Consider the following 12,915-nt stretch of genomic DNA (forward strand, 5'->3'; position numbering starts at 1 on the left):
TTTAAATATTAATACTTTATATAGCCTCCTTTAGTATTAATTATAGCTTGAATTTGTATTAGTATACTCTCTATTAAAAGCCTTAAATAGTTAGGATTAATTAACTTCTATCCCTTAAGTATTTTTACTTTTAAATAGTTATATAAGAGGCGCTTAGATATATTTAGCTTAATCTAGTCCTTTAACACTTTTTAAATATACTCGATTAAATTAAGATTAAGAGAAAATAGAGGCTATTTAAAGTATCTTATTTCACGCTCTTAAAGCTCTTATTAAGTAACTTCTACTTTATAGCTAAAGGCGTTATTATATATAAAAATCAAGTTATTATCGCTATAAAGTCTTAGCTAGCTGTTAATAAGAGGTACGATATACTAGTAATAAGTCTCTAAGTTAATCTTACCTTAATCCTTCTCTTATATAATAGCTAGACCTTTAGTTCTTCTTATAAAACAAGCCTAAAATATCTATCTAAGCTTATAAAGAGCTATCTCTCGTATATTAGTCTCTTCTTACTTTTTATCTTTACTCTCTTATCTCGTAACTTATACTATATTATATTAACCTCTTATAAACTACGTCTTATTAGACTATAAGATTTTCAACTAGTCTTTATACTCCTAGTGTTAATATTTAAGAGTAAACCTTAGTTATAAGGCTTTAATATATATAGTATGTTTAAGACTGATTTAAGCTTAATAATAGTAAAAACCCTCTTTATTTATAACTGTAGTTAATATATAAATTCTATATTTAATACGAAGGTTAAGAATATATAATATAAGCTCCTAGCGTATATAATAATTCGCCTTTAATTCTTAAAGCTAGGAAATAAGCTAATAATATTTTAGTATATTAAAAAGAGATCTATAGCCTCGAGAGTTATAGGAATAAGGTCTAACGCTATAATAAGGTTAAACTATATAAGACTCTTTATTCTAAGTAGAAGAGATATTTAAGTTAAGACGCTATTTTTATATAGAATATAAGACTTATTAAATAAAGCACTTTACCTTTTTTATAATAGTATAATATCTCTACCCTAGCTCCTATAATAATTGAATCTCTACGTGTTTATCTCTTATTAATAGTATATACTCTTATAGCTAGTATTTTAGCTATATTAATACTAAACTTTCAGCTAAATTATTATTATTATTATCTGTTTCTTAGTCTAAAAGTGAAGCTGTAAGAGGTGTAGTCTCTTTTAAAGACTTAGCGTAAGCTTATTAAGTACTTAATCGAAGGTTATATTATTATAAAGAAGAGAGTAAGTTAAGGTTATTACTATTATCTTCGCTCTCTTCGATATCCATTGAAAGTTAATATAACTTAAGTAAGATCTCTTATAAAAAAAACGCTTATTTTTAATAGTTACTTAATAGCTTATTTTCACTAAAATCACGTTTCTAAAGCTCTTATTAATAAAACCTCTATTAAAGCTCTTTCCGCTTACTTATAAAGGTCTTTTTATCTAACTTAAGTATTCGACTTTCTTTTACTAAAAGCCTTACTACTTTTTAAGTTTTTAATTAATACTTCTTCTAATATGAGTCTCTTAGCGCGTCCTGTTTAATAACTAAGTACTTAAATTAACGCTCTAATACTTTTAGTAAGGCTATAGACTTAATCTTAGGGTTAGTAGATACGCTAGAGTCTTAGATAGTAGTTTTTAGCGCTAATTTAAGAGTTCCTAAGTCAAATAATTATATAATAATAGCTAGCTAACTTGAACGTCTTTTAATAGGTTTAAGTTAAGTAACTCTTATATAGTTAGCTAACTTAGTAATAGCTAACTAAGGTAAGTTATTAACTAAGTATTAAAGGGAGTTCTCTTTTTACAGATTAATATAATATACTAGTAGTACGAGCTATTAGTCTTATTAAAAAGCCGAGGTACTATGATTATCTTATTTTTAAGCTAGAAATTATTTATTTAGATAAATCCGAAATATCTTAATATAAGAAGAAAGATATAAAAAAAGTAAGTATTTAAATACTAGCTTTTACTTATAAAAGAGTACTATTTAATACTAATCTAAGTATTCTTTTAACTAGAGATTCAGTTAGCTTTATACTTAATTTTAACTACTCTTAAGAGCTTAACTTTACTTTAATATCTATAGTATTTATAATATTATTATTAAGCTATTTGATTTCTAGTTTCTAGTAGTATTTCTTATATAAAACCCTTATATTTATAGTATTGAAATACTCTAGTTCCTTATTAAAATAATACGGTATTATTATTATCCTTAGTTCTAAAACCTTCTTTAGATAGCTTTATATTATTAAGTCGATTTAAAACGATCTTTTATTAAAAAATAAAAGTAATTACACTTACTTTAAGATCGTAGGCGTCTTAATATCTTATTTATAAAGTATTTATAAGATATTTACAAAGGTAGTAGATATAAAATAATAATAATATAATATTATTAGATTTCGAGCCTTACTTAGCGTATAATTAATAGCGGCTCTATTGATTTATTACCAAAGTAACGATATTTGAAGCCTTAAAGCCTTAAGAGCTGATTTTAACTGTAAAAGCAGCTAGTAGAGCTACTAGAGGTTAAAGTAAAGCGCTAGACAATTAAACCGGGGGAGGGGACTATAGAAGCGCGTTAGGATACCACCTAAGCACTAAATTGGAACTGCTACCCAAGCCGATCCACTTTATTTCTACTACAGCCAGGCGAGCCAGGGCATGTTAGTAACTAGGTACCTACTACGTAGGTAGGCTATCGGCTACAGAGTTTCGCCGATTCAAAGGAGAAAAATATCACTTTCAGAATATATAGTAATAAAACTTGAATTCTATCTCTAGAAACACTTTTAAATTTACTAGGTAGTACCTTAATCTTCTAGTGATCTTTAAGTAATATTTCTTAAGGGCCTGTTTAGATTAGAACTAATACTTTATATTACTTTCTAAAGTAATAATATATAGTCTAGCTATATCGGATTTTTAAGTAAGATATAAAAGTAATACTAAGATTTAAGCTCTCTACTAAAATTAAGTAAAGAAAAAAATAAAGAAGCTATTATTATTTATTAGTTCGTAGACTTATATTATAGAAATATAAGAGGTAATTAAGAGGTATAAGTAATTCTAGTTAAGAGGTAGACTCTTTTTAAATGCGAGCTAAGGGTTATTTAAGAGCTAGTATATATATTATAACTTTTAAATACTTTTTATAATATATACTTTTAAATACCTTTAAACTAAACCTTAGATTTTAATATATATTAATATATACTTATTATTTATTTACTAGTATAATACTAATAAATTTAGTATTATATTTTAAGAGTTAACTTTATTATATTTAATATATTTATTTTATAATATAAGGTAATTATTATTTAGTATTAATATTATATTAATAAATAAATAATAAGTATATATTAAACTATATTAAAATCTAAGGTTTAGTTTAAAGGTATTTAAAAGTATATATTATAAAAAGTATCTAAAAGTAAGATTATATACTACCCTTTAAATAACCTTTAGTTTATATTTAAAGAAGGTTCTACTTTTAACTAAGATAACTTACTCTCTTTAATTATCTCTTAAATCTCTATTATATAAGTTTATAAACTAGTACTAGTAAAACTTCTTTTAGAAATAAAAAGTTTTTAATAATTATAAAGGAAATAAAATAAAGAATATAAATATAATAAAAGAAACTAAAGATATAATAAAGTAATAAATATCTAACTTATATATATTAATAACTAAAATATCTCTATTTACTATCTAAAAGTACTTTTTTTATTAAGTAAAGATATAAATAAATTATAATCTACTATTAAATAATATCTTAAAATATAAAGAATATATATAAACTTATAAAAAATTAAATATTATTATTATTAAGATAATATAAGGTTCTAAAGAGTTAAAAAGTTCATATTTTATCTAGTAGTAGTTAATAATATAAACGTAGAAGATAATAATAATAGTTAAGTAATAATAGTAAATAATATTATATTATATTTAAATTAAGCTTAAATTTAAGTATATTTATCTATATAAAAATAATCTTTTTTAAAAAACCTTCTTTTTTCCTATTAAATAATAATAAGAAAATAATTATAAGTTTAGAATTAATACTATTTACTTTAGAGATTCTTACTAAGTAAGAGATTTCTTTAAAAGATATTAAATAAATTAAGTAATTTAAAAGTAAATATATTTTATCTTAAAAGATAATATAATAGTAAAGCTTTTTATTAATACTAATTAGTACTAATTCCCTGCCTTTTAAGTACTTTTCTAATTATATTTTATATGTAATATTATAAATATATTAACTAATATAAAAAGAGTAATAATTAATTATATAAATTCTAGAGTTCTAAAAGCTTAAAGTACTAGTATTATACTAAAAATAAAGATAAATATAAAGTTATAAGTATTTTTTATTTAAATCCCCTTTATATCTCTTTTAATTATAATTTTCTATTATTAATAAAAGTAGATCTTAATATATATAGCTACTAAATATTATATTCTTACTAATACTTTTATTAATAAAGATAAGACTATTTTTAAAAAAGTTAGTACTACTTTCTAAAATATTATTACTATTACTAAAGCTCTTATACTAAAAGATATACTATTAGCTATAGAAGTTATATTAGTTAAGATATATACTATATATATGAAGATAACTAAAATTATAAAATAAAATACTATAAGTATGTTATTAAATACTAACGCCGTATAAGCTTATCCTAGGTTTAGTGTATACTTAGTAAGTATAATATATATATATATAGTATACTCTTAGCCTCTAATTCTAAGAAGTAATATTCTTTTAAATATATTTTTTAATATTATAACTTCTACTTAATTAAGTAAGCTTTCTACTAAATAGAAGCTTACTCTACTATTATATAATAGTTAAGAATTATATTTATCTCTTAAGTACTTAGTATGTATATAATTCTATTATTTTAATTAAGCTTTTAACTAGAACCTTTTAATTAATCTTTAATTCTTAAATTTTTATAATTTTTTATAATTATATCTACTTTCCTAATAGATCTAGAATCTAGATAATTACTTAATACTAATATTATATACTTAAAACTAAAAGATTTTCTTACTTAAATAAAGTACTTAATACTAAGTATAAATATTTTAAGACTTTAGCTTTATATTAATTTAGAAGCTTTAGATACTCTTTCTTTTACTTAAATCCTTAATAAGCTCCCTTAGATTATAAAGTAAATTATAACTAATATAATAACTTATAAGATAGAATTATATAAAATCTCTTATACTAAGTATAAAATAGAACTTATAAGCTAGGTAATAATATAAGATTTAAGAACTCTATAGAGCTCTTTAAGTAAAAGCTCTAGTTCTCTTTAAGTTACTTTAAAAGCTTTAATATAAGTTATACTAATAAGAGCTTTAGATTATAAAGTAATAATAAAAGCTAAGTAAAAGCTATATAAAATAAATACTAAGATTTAATAACTTTAAATAACTTAGTACTAAAAGCTTTATAAATAGATTAAGAAAATAATAGCTAAGTAACACTTTAAGATTATAAGTATAGAAATTATAACTAATAAGAGCTTTAATATCTAAGTACTTTTTTAATTACTTAAATATATTTCAAATTAAATAAATAGTACTATTTAAACCTTAATTAGAAGTAAATACTAATTATTACTTAAGTTAGTAAAAAAAACTAAGCTTAACCTTAGGACTTAGATTATATCTTATTAGAAGCTTATATATAAGAGTATCTTATATTATATTTCAGATATAAATAAAGCGCTTAGAATTATAGACTTTTTAATTACTATAAGTAACTTTAATTATATATAATCTTATAAGTATTACTTTTAATTTAAGAAAGCTAATAATCTTAGAAAAAAGTAGCTATATACTTTTTTATAACTTATATAATTATTTTATATAAAAGAAGTTAATATATAATATTATAAGCTTATAAGTAGTAAAAGTAAGAGATATAGTTATTTTATTACCTTTAAAGGAAAGAGTAATAAAAATAAAGTTCTCTTACTCTAGAATCTAATAATAAAGTAGATTAAATATTTAGAAAAAGATACTTATACTCTTAAGATAGAATATATAAGTAAGCTTTTAAAAATTATAATAAGCCTTAGCTAGTAGTATATTAAAAGCTCTTTACTAATACTAATAAGTATAAACTAAACTTAAGTAATAAAAAGCTAAAAGAGATCTATAAGTACTTTATAAGTAAATACTAAAAGCTACTTAAAGTAAAGTTTAAAAGAAGTATTAATTTATTACTTCTATTAAAAATTAAAAGTATTCTATAGAAGTAAAGATTAAGTAAATCCTTAAATAAGCTAAAGAGCTCTTTTCTTAGAAATCTAATAAATAAAAGAGAAAAATAGCTTAGTAATAATTATATTATTATACTTTTAAACTTAAACTAAGTATTCTAGCTTAGAGTTTACTTTAGTTAAGAAGCTTATAAGTATTACTCTCTATTAGTAAGTACTTTTCTAAATAATTATAAAACTATTAATCTTATTAATAATAATTTCTTATTAGAACTAAGCTTAGTTATAAAAGTAAACTTATATAATACTATAGAGTATAAAAGCTCTTAGTTACTAATTATTAGATATAGTACTTATATACTTAGAAATATACTTATTAGAATAAATAAGAATACTTTTAACTTTATACTTACAGATATAATTATAGTTAAGGGATTTTATATAAATATTATTTTAGAAGCTTATCTTTAGAATATAAGCTTATAGTATTATAAAATAAATTATATACTTAAATAATATAATAATAGTTAACTTATAAGAGATTATCTAGTAATCTAATAGCTTATTTATAAACTTAATCTTATATTCTTTAAATATAATAAGTATTTAAATTACTTCTTTAACTTTTATAAGATCTTATTTAATAAAACTAGTATTATAATATTTATAAGTATAAATTATCTAAGGAGTTAAGTATTCTACTTAATTTATAATTATAATAAATCCTACTTAGATTTAGAAATAGTATAATATTTATAATTAAAATACTTAGATCTAGATACTCTTTAAAAGCTAGTAGAAGCTTTAAGAGAAGTAAAAATAACTAATACTATAAGATACTTAAAGTATAAGTACTATATACTTATATATACTACTTAAGTTATATTTTATTACTTACTAAAGTAAAGATTAATAAAGCTATTCTAGAGGATTAGTTAAGATTTATTTAATTTCTTAGAATACCTTAGAAACTACTCTTAGCTTTTAGTATTTAAATATAAGTATAATAGATTACTTATTAGCTATATACTTTAATTAAATTCTTATAATAAAGTATTTAAAAGTATTAAAAGCTTTAAGTACTAAATATATACTTAATTTAAGCTTTTAATTTATAAATTTAAATATAATTAAAAGAAAGTAGTTATTATAATTTAAGGATTTATAAGATATAAGATATAAGTAAATAAGCTTAGTATTAAGCTTAAGCTCTTTTTTACTATTATATATAAACTAAATAATATAATAGAATAAGCTAACTAAGAAGTAATTATATAAGTAGGAAAAATATAATTATCTATAAATCTCTCTAAAGAACTTAGATTAGAATATACTTTAATAAGTATCTACTTTTATAATAAGTACCTTAGTAAAGTATAAAATTAAAGATTATTACTTAAAGGTAATAACTAATAATTTTATAACTACTTTTAGTAATATAATCTTACGATTATAACTTATATAACTATAGATTTTAAACTTAACTAAAATAGAATCTATATATATAAATATAAAGTATACTTACTAATAATAAAATAAGTACTTAGAAAAGAAAAAAAAGCGTTTAAAGTTAATATATATATATATATATATATATATATAAGTTACTTTATAAGTTTTTATACTTTTAATATCTATAAGATCTAAGTATTATAGCTTAATTATATTATTATTATATAGAATATTTACTTTAATAAAAGAAGCTTTTATATCTCTAAAGAAGAAAAAGTAAAGATCTCTATTTAAGAAACTTAATTACTTACTAAGCTTTTATAAGAAAATAAATAGATAAAATATATCTTAAGTAATATAAAAAGTATTCTTAGTAATATATAAACTAAGTATATAATTGTATTAGATAAAAGGATTCTATTTAATCTTTATAAGCTCTTAAAGTAAGCTTAATCTATAATTATTAATAATAAGAGTTAGAACTTAAGAGTAAAAGATTATATTAGAAATTTAAATATTATAATTAGACTTCTAACTCTAGAAAATATCCTTGAACTAGAATATATATTTAGTAATTAGAAAGATAATAAGTAGTTATTAATAAGTATATGTAATCTAAGACTTACTTTAAGTATAAAGTAGAATCTTAAAGAATTAAGCTAAAGTAAGTATAAGTAACTTATAGATTTAGAAATAAGTATATTATAAGATTAAGTAAGAAGTTTATCTTATTTAATAAGAATTAAAATATAAATCTTAATTAAACTACTTTTAATAATAATAAAAGAACTTATATTATTAGTACTAGCTATAATAAAAGTATTAAGAGAATAATTATAAACTAAAATAATAGGAATATTAAAAGTTAATATATATATATATATAAAAGCGCGCTAAGAGCTTATTAAATAATAGTCCGCTAAGCTTAAATACTAGAAGTAATATAAGAGCTAAATAAAGATATAAAAAAGAAGAAGAAGTATTTATAATACTTAATATTATCTTTTAAAAAATATATAAGAGTAACTTAAATATTAAAAGTAATCCTTCTAAAAGTATATATATAGATCTATTATATAAGCTAGATTAGCTTCTTATTACTTTTATACTTAATTAGTATAAGATAATTAAAAAGTAAAAAAAGCTTAAATATATAATATAAATAGTATATTTAATAATTATAATAATAATTTAAGTAAGCTATCTAGTATTAAATAAGAAGATCTTATTTCTTAAAGTTAAGGTTTAAGACTTATTATTAAAGTTAAAATAATAAATAGATCTTAAGAATTATCTAATAAAGAAATAGTTTATTTAAGATACTTATTTCGAAATAAGAAATATAAATAAATATAAGTATTAAAAGCTAGAAGTATATAACTCTAAGCTAATAAGCTTACTTATTCCTTTAATATAAGTATTTAAGTATAAAGTAAGTAATAATAAATATATAAGTAGATATTAATCTTATATTATTATTTATAAAAATCTCTAGAATAAGAATATAATTATATTAATATATATAAGTATACTCTTAATAAAGTTATTTTATATAACTACAGCGTTTATAATAAAATTTAACTTATAAATTAAGTACTTTAATATAATTAATACTTTTATTAATAATTTTAAAAATATTAATAGTAAAACTATATACTATTAGTTCTTTTCTAAGTTTTAAAAGCTTAGCTTTATACTATAAGTTAATTAAGCTCTCTATAGAATAAAAGACTTATTATACTTTTAGTATAAATATATTAGTAATACTTTAATAAATCTAAAGCTTTTTTTATACTTAAAGAAACCTTATATATTTATAAATAAAAAGTATAAAGTACTTATCTTATTTTATATAAATAATATCTAAGTACTTTATTATTATAATAATTATTTACTTAATAAGTAGATTATTAGTAAGCTAAAGAAAATATATAATATATATAATCTTAAAGATATTTAGTAATTCCTTAGAATTAAAGTAATATAAGATAGAAAGTATAAGATAATTACTTTTATTTATAACTAATATATTAAAAAGATTACTTATAAGTTTAAGTTAATAGATAAAAAGTACTTAAGTATACTAATTTTACTTATTAATCTTTAAAAATATTTAAAATAAGCTACGAAGAAGTAGATTAAAGTATTTTAAGAATATATAAGCTTAGTCTTATATATAATAATTATTATAAGATTAAATATAGCTTTCACTATTATTATACTCTTAAGGTTTATAATAAACCTAAGACTTAAGTACTTTACTATTATTTATTAACTTATATATTATCTCTTTAAAATACGTTTCTTAAGTATTATATATAATAGAAAATATAAAAGCTCTCTTATATATATATCTAATATATCTTTTACTAATAATATAGAAATATAATACTTATTATAAAGATATATAATTATAATATTTAGTAGTTTAATAATCTAAAAAGTAAGTCTATAAGCTATAATAACTACTTTAATAATAGAAGCTAAATTACTTTTATTAAAATATATAAGTAAAGAAGTAATAGCTTTATAATAATTCTTTAGAGATCTAGTACTTAAAATTAGTAAGATATAAGAGATCTTTTATAATAATTAATAGATAATTAAGCTAGTTATAAATAAGAATAAAAGAATTATAATAAAGCTTTATTATATAGATATTTAAAATATATAATTAAAATAAGAGTATACTTATAGATTATTTAAAATAACTTATGTTCTAACTACTAATATATTTACTAATAAGCTTATAAAGAATCTATCTTACTAAAAGTTTAAGTACTTTAAAGCTCTTCTTAACTTTAAAGATTATATATTAATAATAGAAAAGCTTTAATTATAACTATTTTAAGCCATAGTTTAAAAAAGTTATATAAACTTTTTATTTATACTTTAAATAAAATAAGTATATTTCCTTTAAAATACTAAAAGATTTACTTAATCTTATTATAAGCTTAAGTAAATCTACTTAAAACTTAGTAGAACTCTAATAAAAATCTATTAATCTAGTATAAAGATCTATTATAAACTATATAAACTAAAATAAAAATCTAATATAAATCTTATAAAGTAAAGAAAAGATATAAGAAAAACTTAAAGAAATCTATACTTTAGCTTATATAAGCTTAACTATCTACTAGTTAATAAAGATATAAGAGTACTAAGAGTATCTATATTATACTTACTTCTAATCTAATATAAATATCCTACTAAATCTACTAAGTCTATTATTATTATTATTATTATTATTATTATTATTATTATTATTATTATTATTATTATTATTATTATTATTATTATTATTATTATTATTATTATTATTATTATTATTATTATTATTATTATTATTATTATTATTATTATTATTATTATTATTATTATTATTATTATTATCTTTTTTATACTTATAAAAAGAATATCTAAGATATATTAAGATTTTATAAGATAGATTATTATTTTTCTTATTTTTCTTAAGATACTTAGTCTTAAAAGTAACTTATAGAGTTTAATAGTATTCTTTTTAGTTCTATTATATATTAATTATAAGATCTTAAATACTAAGAAAAGGTGAACTTATAATCTTATTATTCTTATTAATAGTAGTAATTAGATATATGATAATAGAAGTAATTATATTAAATATAAGAGTATATATATAGCTAGATATATAATTATAATAGCGATCGCTACTTAAAGTAGTATTAATATAGTAATAACTTTTATTACTTTTACTAGAGAGTATAAATTAGATATATTTAAAGTATAAGCGAGTAAACTTATTTCCTATAAGTATTATTAATATATATTAATAATAGAGATTCTAAGAAATAATTATTTAAGAAGTAAATAGAATAATCACTTACTTTTTAGCTCTTTTTATAAAACTAATCTTCTTATATAACTTAAACTCTATTAGAAGTTTAATAGTAGTAAAAGTAATTATAGACTTATAAAAGAACTCTAAAGTAATAGTAGTTCTCTTTAGCTTATTATATTTAGATATAATAATTAATAAGAGATTATTAATAAGAGAAAAATAGTATAAACGACTTAATAAGAAAGTAGATAAATAAGTATAAGTATAAGATATAATCTTAGAAGAAAAGGAAAGCTTATTATTATCTTTATTATTATTATTAGTATTATTATTAGCTTTACTAAGCTTATCCTAAGAAGAACTAGAATATAAAAGTAAAGTAAGAGTAAAAGAGAACTAAGTAAAGAGCTTATTATTATCTTTTTTATTAGATTATATAATAACTTCTTTATTAGAAGTAGGATTTTTATATTCTTTATTAGCTTTCTATATATAAGTTAACTAAAGTAAACTTTATATATATATAAGAAACATATATCTCTACTAGTAATAATTATATGAAGAAGTAAATATTAAAGAATAAAGATAAAATATAAATTACTTACTTAAGTAGCTAAATACTCTCTAAGTCTTTTAGTTAAAATAGAAATAATAAAAGAATACTTAGTAAGAGGGTTTTTAAATATAAACTTCTTCTTAGTAAATTTAGAAGTAAGTTAATAAAATATAATAATATAATAAAAGGATCGATTATTTAAAAAGGTATTAGAAATAAATAATAATAAAAAAGAGAAAGAAAGTAAAAGTAGAATATAGGTATAAGTATATAATATATAATAAGCTTAAAGTTATAGGGTTATAAAAGGAAGACTATATTTATTTATATATATATAATTGTAATTACTTAACTTATAAGTAAATTACTAACTAGATTACTTAAACTAGCTAATTAAGAGACTCCTTTAAATATAATAATAATTACTTACTATATACTTTCTAAACTTATATATAATTACTTAATCTAGCTAATTAGTATACTTATAGCGTAGTAGATACTATATAATAGCTATAGAGTCTTACTCTAATTTAATAATACTTTATATATAGAATATATATATATTACTTAAATTTAGATACTAGAATAATTTCTTTTAAGAATCTTATACTTAGATCTCTATATATTTATTTAGTTTAATTAGACTATATATAGCTTTTAAGCGCGTCTTAATATTTAGATTTTATTTATTTATAAACTTACTTAATTAAGTAATACTTTACTTCTAAGCGTGTCTACTATTATATATAACTATAATATATTTCTTTTATTACTAAGTATATAAGTAGCTAAATAT

The sequence above is a fragment of the Cadophora gregata genome (genome assembly GCF_030347475.1).
Source record: "Cadophora gregata isolate MNR1 chromosome Unknown scaffold_1, whole genome shotgun sequence".
In the NCBI taxonomy this organism is placed as follows: Eukaryota; Fungi; Ascomycota; class Leotiomycetes; order Helotiales; family Ploettnerulaceae; genus Cadophora; species Cadophora gregata.